General features: G+C 34.5%; 1 protein-coding gene across 3 annotated transcripts in view; it reads right to left on the bottom strand.

Moving 5' to 3' along the window:
• Positions 1-12532, bottom strand: part of LOC144964169 (opioid-binding protein/cell adhesion molecule homolog) — a 109543-nt gene that overhangs the window by 43517 nt on the left and 53494 nt on the right. The gene's annotated exons all lie outside the window — the stretch shown is intronic.

Genomic DNA, 12532 nt, shown 5'->3' with positions numbered 1-12532 from the left:
TCCTTTTCATCCCTCTCCTCCTTATCAGTCACCTCCTCATCTCATGTCGATTCTCCAAATGTTCATCCTGCTCATCCTCCTCTCTAATGTCTTTTTCCTCTTTCCTTCATTCTCTCAACTGGCCACCTTTTCCATTAATACAATTGCCCTCACAACGCATAAAAATCTCAAACATAAATCTCTATATTTTTTCTCTCTACCTAATCAATTCTTCCAGCAACCTCAACACACTTTAAGAATGTATGTTAACAATCATACTCAAAAGATGTGAGTTTATCAAGTGAATACTGACTATCACATGTCAGATCGTTGGCCACAAAGGCTGTTTTTATCACGAAACCCGTTCAATCTTTATAGACGCCTTGCTGATTTTGCCTATTACATCCTCATACCCATCCACCACCCACGCAACGAGAGATAGAAAGAAAAATAGATAGATAGATAGATTGATTGAAAGATAGAAAGATAGATAGATAGAGAGAGAGAGAGAGAGAGAGAGAGAGAGAGAGAGAGAGAGAGAGAGAGAGAGAGAGAGAGAAAGTGACATGTGTTGCCATCTTTTTCTATCAACACATGTTTTCAGTAGAAACTTTCTTTTTCTCAAATTATTATCTCAACCTCCACTCCACACTCTCCCACTTCTACATAGATCGCCACTCCACCTCCTCCACCATAGTACCAATCTATCAGCTTTTATTTCTTTTCTGTTTATATGTGTCCTACGAGGAAACAAATCTTTTCAGCCTGTGATCCATTTAATCATCCTTTTTGAAATCCATATTTCCTCATTTCCGAGACGTCATTCCTTTGCCAGGGGGAGACTATCCAAACGTTTGTCCGCTTCGCTCTTGAAAGAACCGATAGGACTGATCGTGGACCCTTCGCAGCGGGCGCCATATTTGCGCAAACGAATCTGCTCACATTCAATTGCGAGTCTCCCGCGTGCAAGTACAAAACACGCGCGTGTGCAATGAGGGCATGAGTCAACAATTGCCGTGAAAGCGAGAAGGGGTACGGATAGATGAAAGTGTCCAATTTGTGGCTGAATTGTGTGTCTTTTGTCTGGGCTGTCTTGTCAGTTCAAAACTACAAGTTGGCCAATACAAATCTAATCGGGCTCGAGAACAGCGTGAAAGTAGGGGGTAAGGGGTAGGGGGTATTGTTGGTGTTGGGGTTGGTTTTGGGTGGGGGTTGGACTGAGAATGTATTGAGTAAACTGAAACTGAGAGAGTGAGAAGGAAAATATTTGGATTAAATAATGATAGAAAAGAAGTAGGTACCAGATTTGAGGGAATGTGTCAGCACCTAGAGATCCTGTCTTACTATGAAAAAAAAGAAAGTGCAACAAAAACACGTTATTCAAATTTTGGCAACAAAAAAAAAAAATCCAACAAAACAACTGGCACTTCAAATATCGATAGATTAAAATGATCCTCATCATGTCAAAATCTTTCAAACCTGGGAATTCCTTTGTCACAATTTTTTTGAAGGCCAAATTTTTTTTTAAAGTTTTTTTTTCAGAGCACGGGAGTACAAAGGGCAAAGAATTTACATTAATTTGGTTTCAAGCAAAATTTTATTTAATACAAATAAACCCATCGGCCATTTCAAACAGAGAGACAAATTCAATTTGAAAGAAGGAACACAACGAAGTAAATATTATTTGCAATTGGTAGAAAATCAATAATTTAGAAACAGATAATATCTTTCTGATAACAACAAATAAAAAGCGAATTATTTAATGAAGTGCGAATAAAAAGACAACGATGGATTGTGTAGACGATGATCATATGATGACAATGACAATGACAACAATGACAACGATGGATTGTGAAGACGATGATGATATGACGACAATGACAATGACAACAATGACAACGATGGATTGTGAAGACGATGATGATATGACGACAATGACAATGACAACAATGACAACGATGGATTGTGAAGACGATGATGATATGACGACAATGACAATGACAACAATGACAACGATGGATTGTGAAGACGATGATGATATGATGACAATGACAATGACAACAATGACAACGATGGATTGTGAAGACGATGATGATATGATGACAATGACAATGACAACAAAGACAACGATGGATTGTGTAGACGATGATCATATGATGACAATGACAACAATGGCGGCGACCGAGAAGACGATGGAGACTCACTTTTTCTGTTAGCCTCTGTTTTTTTCTTCCATTTATTTACTCTTCTATCTATCTATCTATCTATCTATCTATCTATCTATCTATCTATCTATCTATCTGTCTGTCTGTCTGTCTGTCTGTCTGTCTGTCTATCTATCTGTCTATCTATCTATCTATCTATCTATCTATCTATCTATCTATCTATCTATCTATCTATCTATCTATCTATCTATCTATCTATCTATCTATCTATCTATCTATCTATCTATCTATCTATCTATCTATCTATCTATCTATCTATCTATCTATCTATCTATCTAGCCGATAATGTCTAATATCCAGACGGTTTCCTTGACAATGAAAATAAGTTTCTAAAATATCACATGGACGCTTACTCCGTAATAATTGATTGCTCAAGAATTTTGTTTAACTTCCGAAACTTTAAAATTTATTGGTGTCCCTAGTAAACAGCTACACTTAACATGTAGGACGAGACATGACGCCTACTAGGCGATGTTACTATTATTTATTTCTACAGAGACACAGTTGTTAACGGCAATGTACTCAGTTTAAACGGTGGGAGACCGTGAGTACCAGAGCCTTTTCCAAGGAGTCAACTATGCGCAGCTCAGAGCGGTAATTGAACCCTGGACCTTCCGGTCCGAAGGCGAGTCTCATACCATTAAACCACAAAGCCGTATAAAATGTGTCAAAAAAAATGATAAATCTACGAAGGCCTTATAAAATAATTAAATCAATTTGCTAGATTTCAATAAAGCGGGATTTTTTATAACACTGTTCGATTTATCAAAAAAAAAAAAAAATGTCCGCAACAGGAATGCAATTAATAATGTCGCACCAGTAAGGTCAAACCTTCATCGCCGCCGCGAAATTTTTGTTCTCTTTTGTCTTCTGGCATTTTCCTACTCACTTCATTTCTTGCAATTAATAATAGGAGAGGTTGAGAGTGTCTGACTCCCATCAGAAAAGAAAAAAAAGGGGAAATGAGATAAGCCTATGAGCTCAATGGTAGTAAAGGATATCCACTGAGATAGATTAATCATTGTACAATAGTAGAGTTATACAATACGTCGGATGAATGGGAATACTGTTGGTATAACTGAGAATACATAATGATTGATCGGTACTCAATACCAACAAGGCTGTCAAAAACTAGGGCAAATCCCGGTTTCCATTGCTTGGAAAGATGTGGAACTAATTCATTACTATGTTAATTGCATACGTCAAGTAATTTCCACCAGGATTGAATTTAACCTATTTATCCAGTCAACTACCGCATCATTAATGCTGGACAAAGCGGAATTGAACAATAATCTTTTGCCTTTTGGTCTCAACCAATGGGATAATGGTATTCCATTTCTTACTTTACATGGATTGGAATCCAATGTTTGATCTCTGTATTATGTTATGTAAAGCGCTTTGAGCACGTTAGTGGACAAAGCGCTATATAAATGCTCAAGATTTTAAAATTATTTACTTAAAAATTTTGTTTTTACAAAATTCATCTATAATTACTTTTCTATCAGTCTTCATTTTTAACATTCGAAATGAAAGACCATAATTTTAGTTTTATGATATGTGCAGGGGAGAGTAAAAAGAAACCAACATACACAAGAATTCAAAATACAAATACAAAAAAAAAAAAAAACAATAAGAAAAAGAAAACAACTAAATATGGAAATACAATAAACACCAAGAGATAAAACAAATGATATATTATTTCTTCCTTACACATCATATTATTCTAGTACTTAAAACGGTATTGTCAACGTTGTTTATTACGTTATGGACAAAGATGCACCTTTTTAAAAATAATAATGATTTTAAGACTAATAATAAAGGTCTCAGGTCCGATTCCCCTGAAGCAGAAGTTTTTATAAACTCTAGACGAGTTTCAGTGCATTTTTCTTCCTTGTTGATCAAACATTGTATCATATGAACTTTTTACAATTATATCATCAGCCCTTATTTCTATCTCTCCATTTTCCAATTGTTTGTTCAATTTTCAACATCAGAATTTGTTCCTCCCCTACCCCTCTTCCATCAATTATGTATAAATTAAAAAAAAAAACAAAAAAAAACAACAACAAAAAAACAAAAACAAACAACAACTAAACCTATCTAGATCTATAGAGTCATAATGGTTAGAAAGGGAATTTATTTTGGCCCTTTCACGTTGACCGGAAATGAAAATGCTCGTTACCCTTTGGAGTCTACTGCAAGTCTAGTGCAAAGATGGAAAGCAAGTTAATCGAGGAAATATGACCCAAATGATATTTGAAGGCGACACAAAACAAAAGATATGTCAGCCCCTGACACTTGACAAGAGACGAAAGAACACAATAAACAATGGGGAAATTACATTAATTGCATTAATTAAAGTAATAGCGATATATATGTAGAGAGGGAGGGAGAGAGAGAGAGAGAGAGAGAGAGAGAGAGAGAGAGAGAGAGAGAGAGAGAGAGAGAGAGAGAGAGAGAGAGAGAGAGAGAGAATGTTGCAATCGTTAGATAATGAGAAAGAAATATTAAAATTGAGCACAAATTAAAAAAAAAACAAACACACGAAGACAAAAAGTAAAAGGTAAGCTGGATACGAACATAGACCATATATCCAGCGACTTCTACTATAAGTAGACGATACATCTGTCTAATCACGTCTAGTTATTCAGAACGTCGGGATAAAGTATAACCTGCCTTCCAACAATTAAACCACCGATGAACAAGCGAAAAAAACAACCCCCCCCCCAAAAAAAAAAAACAAAAAAAAAACAAAAAAACAAAAAACAAAACAAAACAAAAAAAAAAACAAAAAAAACAAAAAAACAAAACAAAACCTGAAAATAAATGTTAAAAATAAGAAAGCCAACCAAATCAAAACACAAACAAGCAAACAAAGCAGAACAAACAGGAAAACAAGACAAAACAAAACAAAAAAGTCCACCAAACCCCCCTCTACTGAAAAAAAATCACAAAAAACCAACAAATAACAAAAAAAAAAAACAAAACAACACCCCTCCCCCTTAAGCAAACACAACATAACATTCACCAAAATCAACAACAAACAAACAACAACCACCTCCCCCCCCCCAAAAAAAAAAAGAAAACAAAAACAAAACAAAACAAAAACCCAACAACCCCCCACGCCGTCAAGAAATAAAAAATATATATTCAAAAATTGAAAAAACAACAACAAACAAAAACACACAGACACACAAAAAACAAACATAAACAAACAAACGAAGAAAACTCTTTTAAAAAAAACAACTAAAAAATAAACAAAAGAAGACAAGACACTAGCTGTAACCTCTGATGCAGCTACTGATGCCCCATCTTCGTTTCCAATAGAGTGTAATAGAAGAAATATGTTGTAAAACTGGATACCATCTCGCTAGCATTGGCTACTTAATGAAATGTTAGTGCTTCAATGTTTACACGAGGGGTGGGGGAACTCGAAGTCTAAATCAGTCTGTGAATGTTTGGTGTTTGGGGGAATGGAGAAAGATGAATAGATCCATTTTGGCTAGTGAGGGTTTATTTTGTTGTCGTATATATCACGGGAGTAATAATATTGGGAAGTTAAAATAACTTGCATATCACAAACAGAGTGACAAGTTAAGAAGCAGACACTCGGGTAATCAGGAGGTCTGAGGTTCAATCCCCAGTCAAAGTTGGCCGAATTCTTTTGGGATAGTATATTTTTCTTGTAATGCTCTCTCTACTTTGTCATGTACAGTTTCATACACACTTTCAGATCTAGATATAAAAGCTAGTGTGGTACCTGGTAAAAGAATATAAAATATTAAATGCGCAGTTTCTTTCAGGAGCGGAAAATTGAAAAGGGACTTATTGAGGGCAATAGTTAAAGCGGGAGGTTTGAAAACATGGAATCATGGAATATGGATTTTGCACTTAGGGTAAAAAATGAATTTGATAAAATTACGAAGTCGAATGAAGACAGCAGGGTCTTATCAAACAGTTGTTTTGCTTTTGTTATTTACTATCTCAATTGATGTCAATGTTAATGGTCGATTAAAAAAATGTCATAATATTATGATCTAAAATAATTATATGTTTCTTTTTAAAAATCAACAATTTCTGTTTTATTCACAAGTCACCAATATATTACGTCCAACGTAGTTGAAATTCATCTTATTTTTAGTGTAATGGTTTACAGGCAGGTCCAGTACATTGCAAAATGTAGTAATTTTTATAATTTCTTTCGTCAAAGGAATTATTATCTAAACTACTGGCAGACTCATTGACACCTTTTATAGATATTAATGCCTTTAGAATATAAATAGAGACGGTCAATTTAAGAAAAAAAAATCCAGAAAAAATAGAAAAAACAAACAAACGAATGAATGGAGGAAAACTAAAGAAAACAAGAATCGGCCCTCCCAATATAAAAAGGAAAAGGCAAACAAAAGATCCCCCCCCAACTACCCCCCCCCCCCTCCAAAAAAAAAAAAAAAAACCCCAGAAAAAAAGCAAAAAAAAAAAAAAAGCAAAAGAAACAAACACACATAAAAAACCAACAAAGTAATTAAAAAACAAATAACAGCAGCAACAACAACAACAACAACAAAACAAAAAACAAAAAACAAAAAAAAAAAAAAACAAAACAAACAAAACAAACAACAAACAAACGAACGAACAAAACAAAATCAAAAGCATTTGCCGTACTCTGAAAAATAAAACAGTAAGTATTAAAAATTTGGCCAGATAACTCGTCCTTAAAAAATATCGATCAAGTAAAATAACCCTCGTGTTGGCAAAACACTCTCAAACCCAGGGTTTTCCAAGGGGTTTACAAACTTCGACTCAACCCGGGGTTAAAACATGTTCCTTTACTTGTAAATATTGTTCTTTATAAATCAGGAAACAGTCAAATTCTTGCAGTATGGAGACATGGCGTCAATAGGATTCAATAGTCTGATGTCACGTGCGCCCAGCAACGAGCAGAAAATCGGTACTTTTTATTCTTCATACTGGCTATAACTTTTTCACATGTCATGTGATCAGAATGTATAAAAGTCAAAACATTATAAGATTTATAATATTTTCTCCTCTGGATAAACTTTTATGCTCGTCGGAGAAGTATTTCATAAGGGCATCCGCCATTGTTCCGATAGTTTAGAAGCAGTTACTAAGTTACTATGAGTCATTACAAGGGAAGTGACGTCACGACTAGTGAAGTGTATTAGGAGATCACAGGACAGAAAGGTAAAAGACATGGTAACCCAGCGCACTATTTGGAAGACAGTCAAATTTCAAGTGGCTGTATCAATTCCCATTGCTTAATTTTATCCATAAAATTGTTGATTGATGTTAATTAATTTGTGTTTATTTGGCAATGAAACTGAGACTTCTAGTTGGACCTCTTATATTTTTAACTTCAATAATTAGAATAGTTCATTATTATTATCCATTATCGATATCCTCTGTGAAAAAACAGTTCTCTTACAACATTCAAGCCGTCTTCTTTTAAGGCCTATGAATTTTGAGTTTATCCCTTCTACATGGCATTAAACGAGCAGTAATAATTGTTTGCTACCTTTGAGTAGGGCGCTAATTTATCGTTAACCCTCCCCCTCCTCCCAAACTCTCTTCACCAGATTTATCAGACCTATCTTTTCCTCAACTGAACACAGAGAAGTTAGAAAAAGGCTTTTCTCTACCCGTATTCGAAATCGTCAACTTGGATTAGAATATTTGTTATAGAATCGAGAATTCAATAGAAGGACAAGGATCTCCTAAAAAACACAAGAGTCAAGAAGTGACAACTGAAGATGTAACAAAACTATCATCTAGACTGTTATCATACTAAGAAGCATATTTTTTCATCATCCATATTCATCGTGATTGGCATAAAAACAAAACAAAGAACAAAACAAGAAAAAAAACCCAACGAAAATCAAAAACAAAACATACTGTTTCTCTTTGCTCTCTATGATATCGAAAGCTTCATCATTTGATATCTTTAAAGAAAGAGATGATACTTTATTACTCTTTTGAGAGACTCTCCTCAAAAGAGACATTGATAGTTTTCATGGAATGAATGACAAGAAGGAAAACAAAGTTATGCAAATTGTAATGAGACGTGGGCCGGGAAAGAGTGAGGGAACGGGGGGGGGGGGGCATTTATGATCAAGTCGCGATCATAACTTTTTATTTTTCATATTCTACCACATTTTAAAATGTTTCTACCCTCGCATCCTTTTTTTTTTGGACACTTGTAAACTAATCTTAGTATTCTCTTTCACTCCACAGCATGAATATAATATTATAGTTCTTTTCAATAAAACTCGTTTGGCGTCAATAATCCACAGATATCCATTTGAACAAACTTTATAAATCAAATGATATATTGACAGGAATTGTCATGGAAGCGATCCGAGAAATACAGACGTAGACAAACTGTGATATATATACCTCCTCAAACGGGGCCAGATCTGGGCGATTTAAATTCTAACAGTTTAAATTTTGGTCAAAAATATGTGACGGTGGTGACTAGTTAAGTCGAAAAACATTGAGTAGTAGACGTCTAGAATTAGTAAGCCTCGCAGTCTGAATGACGCTTGATGAGAATTGTGTGATTCAGTCACATATTTTTAAAACCACGATAAAGTATGGTTGCTCTCTCCATTAATGTTGTTAATTGGTTCCGTTGGTCACTCCTGAGTTTTGAGACTGTCAAGATCTTGTTGTGACTTTAGCACAGCAGTTTTTTTAGTTTTTTCAGGGATTAATTCAGTTGTCTCTCTACTTATTTGTTGCCATGCAGGAAATATTCTGTCATTGCAGTTTGGGCTGGGATGTTATCTTCTCGACGTAGATGTGACCAGATAGGCTCCATCACTGTTCCTTTATTATTGTACTCAGGCGTTGGACCCTGTTTCTCTCATAGAGATCAGTATTTGTGATTGTCTCCGGCCAATAGTTTCCGATAACGCGACACAATGGTTTGCAGTGGTATGAATCGAGACTTTCTAAGTTATTTTTTGTGAGGCCCCAAGTACCATATTTATATGTCAATATCGGAATAACAAGTGCCTCGTAAATCTGTTTCGTTTATTCTTACTGCTTATGTTATTTCTATTACATACATTTTGGAGTTGGTTGAATGCATTGGTGGTTATCTGCTTTCGTTTTCTGATGTCTTCATTTTTGTTGATCAAATTGCCTGGTTTACATACACGTTTCCATTGATTTAAATTTCTGTTGATTTTTGTATATTCTGTTTTGGATTGATTCACTTTTAGATTCCATGCTTCTAGAGTAGTTGATAATATTTGCGTGTATATTTTTGCTTGATGCTCTGATTCGAAGATTAGGTCTGCATCATATTCATATATCAATTTGCGTGTGATCTTCTTTTTGGTGGGAATTTTGGTCTTAGTTCTTTCATGGCCGATTCAAGGTATATCGTAAAAATAATTGCACTCAAGCTCTCTCCTTGAGGGGATCCAATTAAGGTTGATATTGTTGTTAATTCTCTGCCGGATTCAAATCGTAATGTAGTATTTGCTAATATGTATTTTATGAGCTTCGCGTGGTCTTTGTCCAATAATGAGTCAAGGATTTGCAAAAACTTGGTTCTACATATGGTGTCGAAAGCTAAACTCATATCTATTTCAAGTATGGTAAATCCTTCCTAATATTTTTCCGTTCTGGCTTTCAGCCATCGATGGGCCCATACCATGTCTGTAGTGCTTCTATCTCTTCTAAACCCGATTTCTCTAATTCTGTTGTGCATGGTTGTGCTTAAAACTTTTCTTAGCGTGGATAATAAAACGATTGGTCGCATATTTTCTAAAGTGCCTTTCTTTTTATTTGGTTTGTTTATCAAAATGAGTTTTCCACTTCCAAGATTGAGAACTTGTTTTGTCTAAATATCTTATTATACATATCAGCTAGTATTTGCATGCCTTCGTCGTCAATAGATTTTAGTCCTTCTGCTCTAACACCATCTATACCTGGCGATTTGTTGTTATTGAGCTTTTACATGGCTTCACTTATTTCTTGGGGCGTTATAGTCGTTTCAAGCTCTGGTTTGGTAGACTCGAACAGTTCCACTTCTTGAATACCCTTGTATTTCTCAGTGTAGAATTTCTTTATCATTACATAAGGTCTTATTACATTTATCTTTGATTATAAGTCTATTATGTGTTTTCTGTAGTTTAAATGCATTCGCCGCTTTGAACAATTTTCATACTGTCACTTGTACTATTTATTTCTGTCACAATCTCATCTCTTTTCTTTTTGTGTTTATCTATTGATGAGATTTAATTTTATGCATGATTTAATTTTTTTTGTCTCTTTATTTTGTTCTTCACATCCGTATTTGAGCAGCTGTTGATGTCAAGTCTCAGTTGTTTTTGCTGCTGTGATAAGTCATGCAGTATAGGACAGTAGTCTTGTTTTTGTGTACTACTTCTCTCAGGCAGTGTTTTTTTCCTGCTCATCAGCACGCTTTGGACAATATGTTGTTGAATTTAAGCTGGGTTAGAGGCATCCTTTCAATTTTTTGACGAAAGATTCGACGCGAGTGTGTTTCTGAAATTTTCTTTGACTAGGTCATCTCCTAGACTGCTGAAGTCTTTGATCGACTTTCTATTTTGTTTGTAATGCTTATGCCTTGGCTTATTTTCGTTTTCTGTTGGCCTAAACTTTGAAATTAAGAGTCTGTTGATGTCTTCGTTCCTGCATATGTTTGTAAATCATTGAGAATGCGTTTGTAATAGTCCGAAATTATCATAAAGTCTCTCTGATTATAAGTATTGTTAATCTTATCATTATTGTCATGGTCTCAAGTGAGTAAAGAGCTACTCGACTATGCATAAAGATATATGTAGAATGAGGCCCCAGAATTTACTAGTTACTATAAATGAAAAACAATTAACGATTTGTTTACAATGAAATAAAAATAATGATGAAATTTAATTAAAAGAGATAAACAGTGATCGTGGCAGTTACAAATAGAGATATGAATATTTTACGTAACTTATGATAATATGTCAGATTCATAAGTTTACGTTTCCAGGCAGTTGATGGGCTTGGATGATCTATTCCTCTGATAACAGGATTGGACTCGTAAAATTCCACTTCCAGGCAATTGGTAAGAAGTTATTGTGTAGTCCTTTGACAGCGGGCTTGGGTTTGATCCTTGAAGATTATACAATCAAAGTTAAAAGCTCCGGCGTCTTAATGGTGTAGATATAATATCTACAAAGTCCCAAAAGATAAAAATCTTCCAGTATATATATAGGAATAGAGCGACTGGCCGTCCGGCATAGATTGTGGAGAGAAAGTGAGTGTCAAATGTTAGACCTATCAGCTTTTATAATAAGTGGCTACGTGACAGAATGTAGAACGAAAAGTATTCACTAATTAGAAATTAATTCGAGGGAAGGCTATAAAAGGAAAGACGATCTAAATTTAGAAGGTAAAGTTTATCTAAGCCTACCGAAATATAACTGGAGTGAGATGAATTCAGTTCTTAATAAAATAAAATTTAATAAGATAATTGTGAACAACCTTTACTGTGACACCCCCCACCCACGTTTAAAATATACTCTTTAACCATTATGGGAAAGATAGATTTTACAAACGGAAGTAAATTTACTATCATGATACTCTAGCATTAATCCATTGTTATGATTTGTGCTACAATTAAATTATTTATTAACTAGACATGGAAATGTTTATATTAACGTAGGTATATGAATGGGTGACAATAACAATGAAAAATTGTGATTACAAATCATTGTGATGAACAACATGATGGCAATGTGATTACAAATCATTGTGATAAACAATAGTGATGGCAATGAAGCATGATTTAAGTCGATGATATGAAGGTAATTTACTAAATGAAATGAATGAAAATGTAAATGAAATATTGACATTTCAATTATTAATCATAAATGAGTGAAAATTCATAACAATAATAGATAAAGAGAAGATTTCTCAAATCATGAATGGGTATGGTATACATATCCAAACAATACTCAATGTTACATTAAGTTGGGTCATCATGTTTACAAATAAAATTATCGAAATTGTGCGTTCTGATTTGGCATAATTTGCGAGGTAACTAACAGTATGCATGGGAGGTTAAGTTATACCCTTCTCACGTGTTTACACTAATCGAGAAAGTAGGTCGGCGTGAATATTTTCACAGCCTGGTATGTGAGAGATACTGAAAGAGTAATTTTGCAAAAATAGACTCCACCTTAGTACTCTACTATTATTCATTTTGTTATTTCTTATGTACGTGAGTGGTTTATGGTCCGTTTCGACCACAAACTCTTTTAGCAGTAGATATCTGCTGAATGTCTTTAAAG

Source organism: Berghia stephanieae, chromosome 2 (genome assembly GCF_034508935.2).
Source record: "Berghia stephanieae isolate SIO BIC M18660-M18661 chromosome 2, UCSD_Bste_1.3, whole genome shotgun sequence".
NCBI lineage: Eukaryota > Metazoa > Mollusca > Gastropoda > Nudibranchia > Aeolidiidae > Berghia > Berghia stephanieae.
The sequence above is the reverse complement of the archived record's forward strand: the minus strand, read 5'-3'. Positions and strand labels throughout refer to the sequence as shown.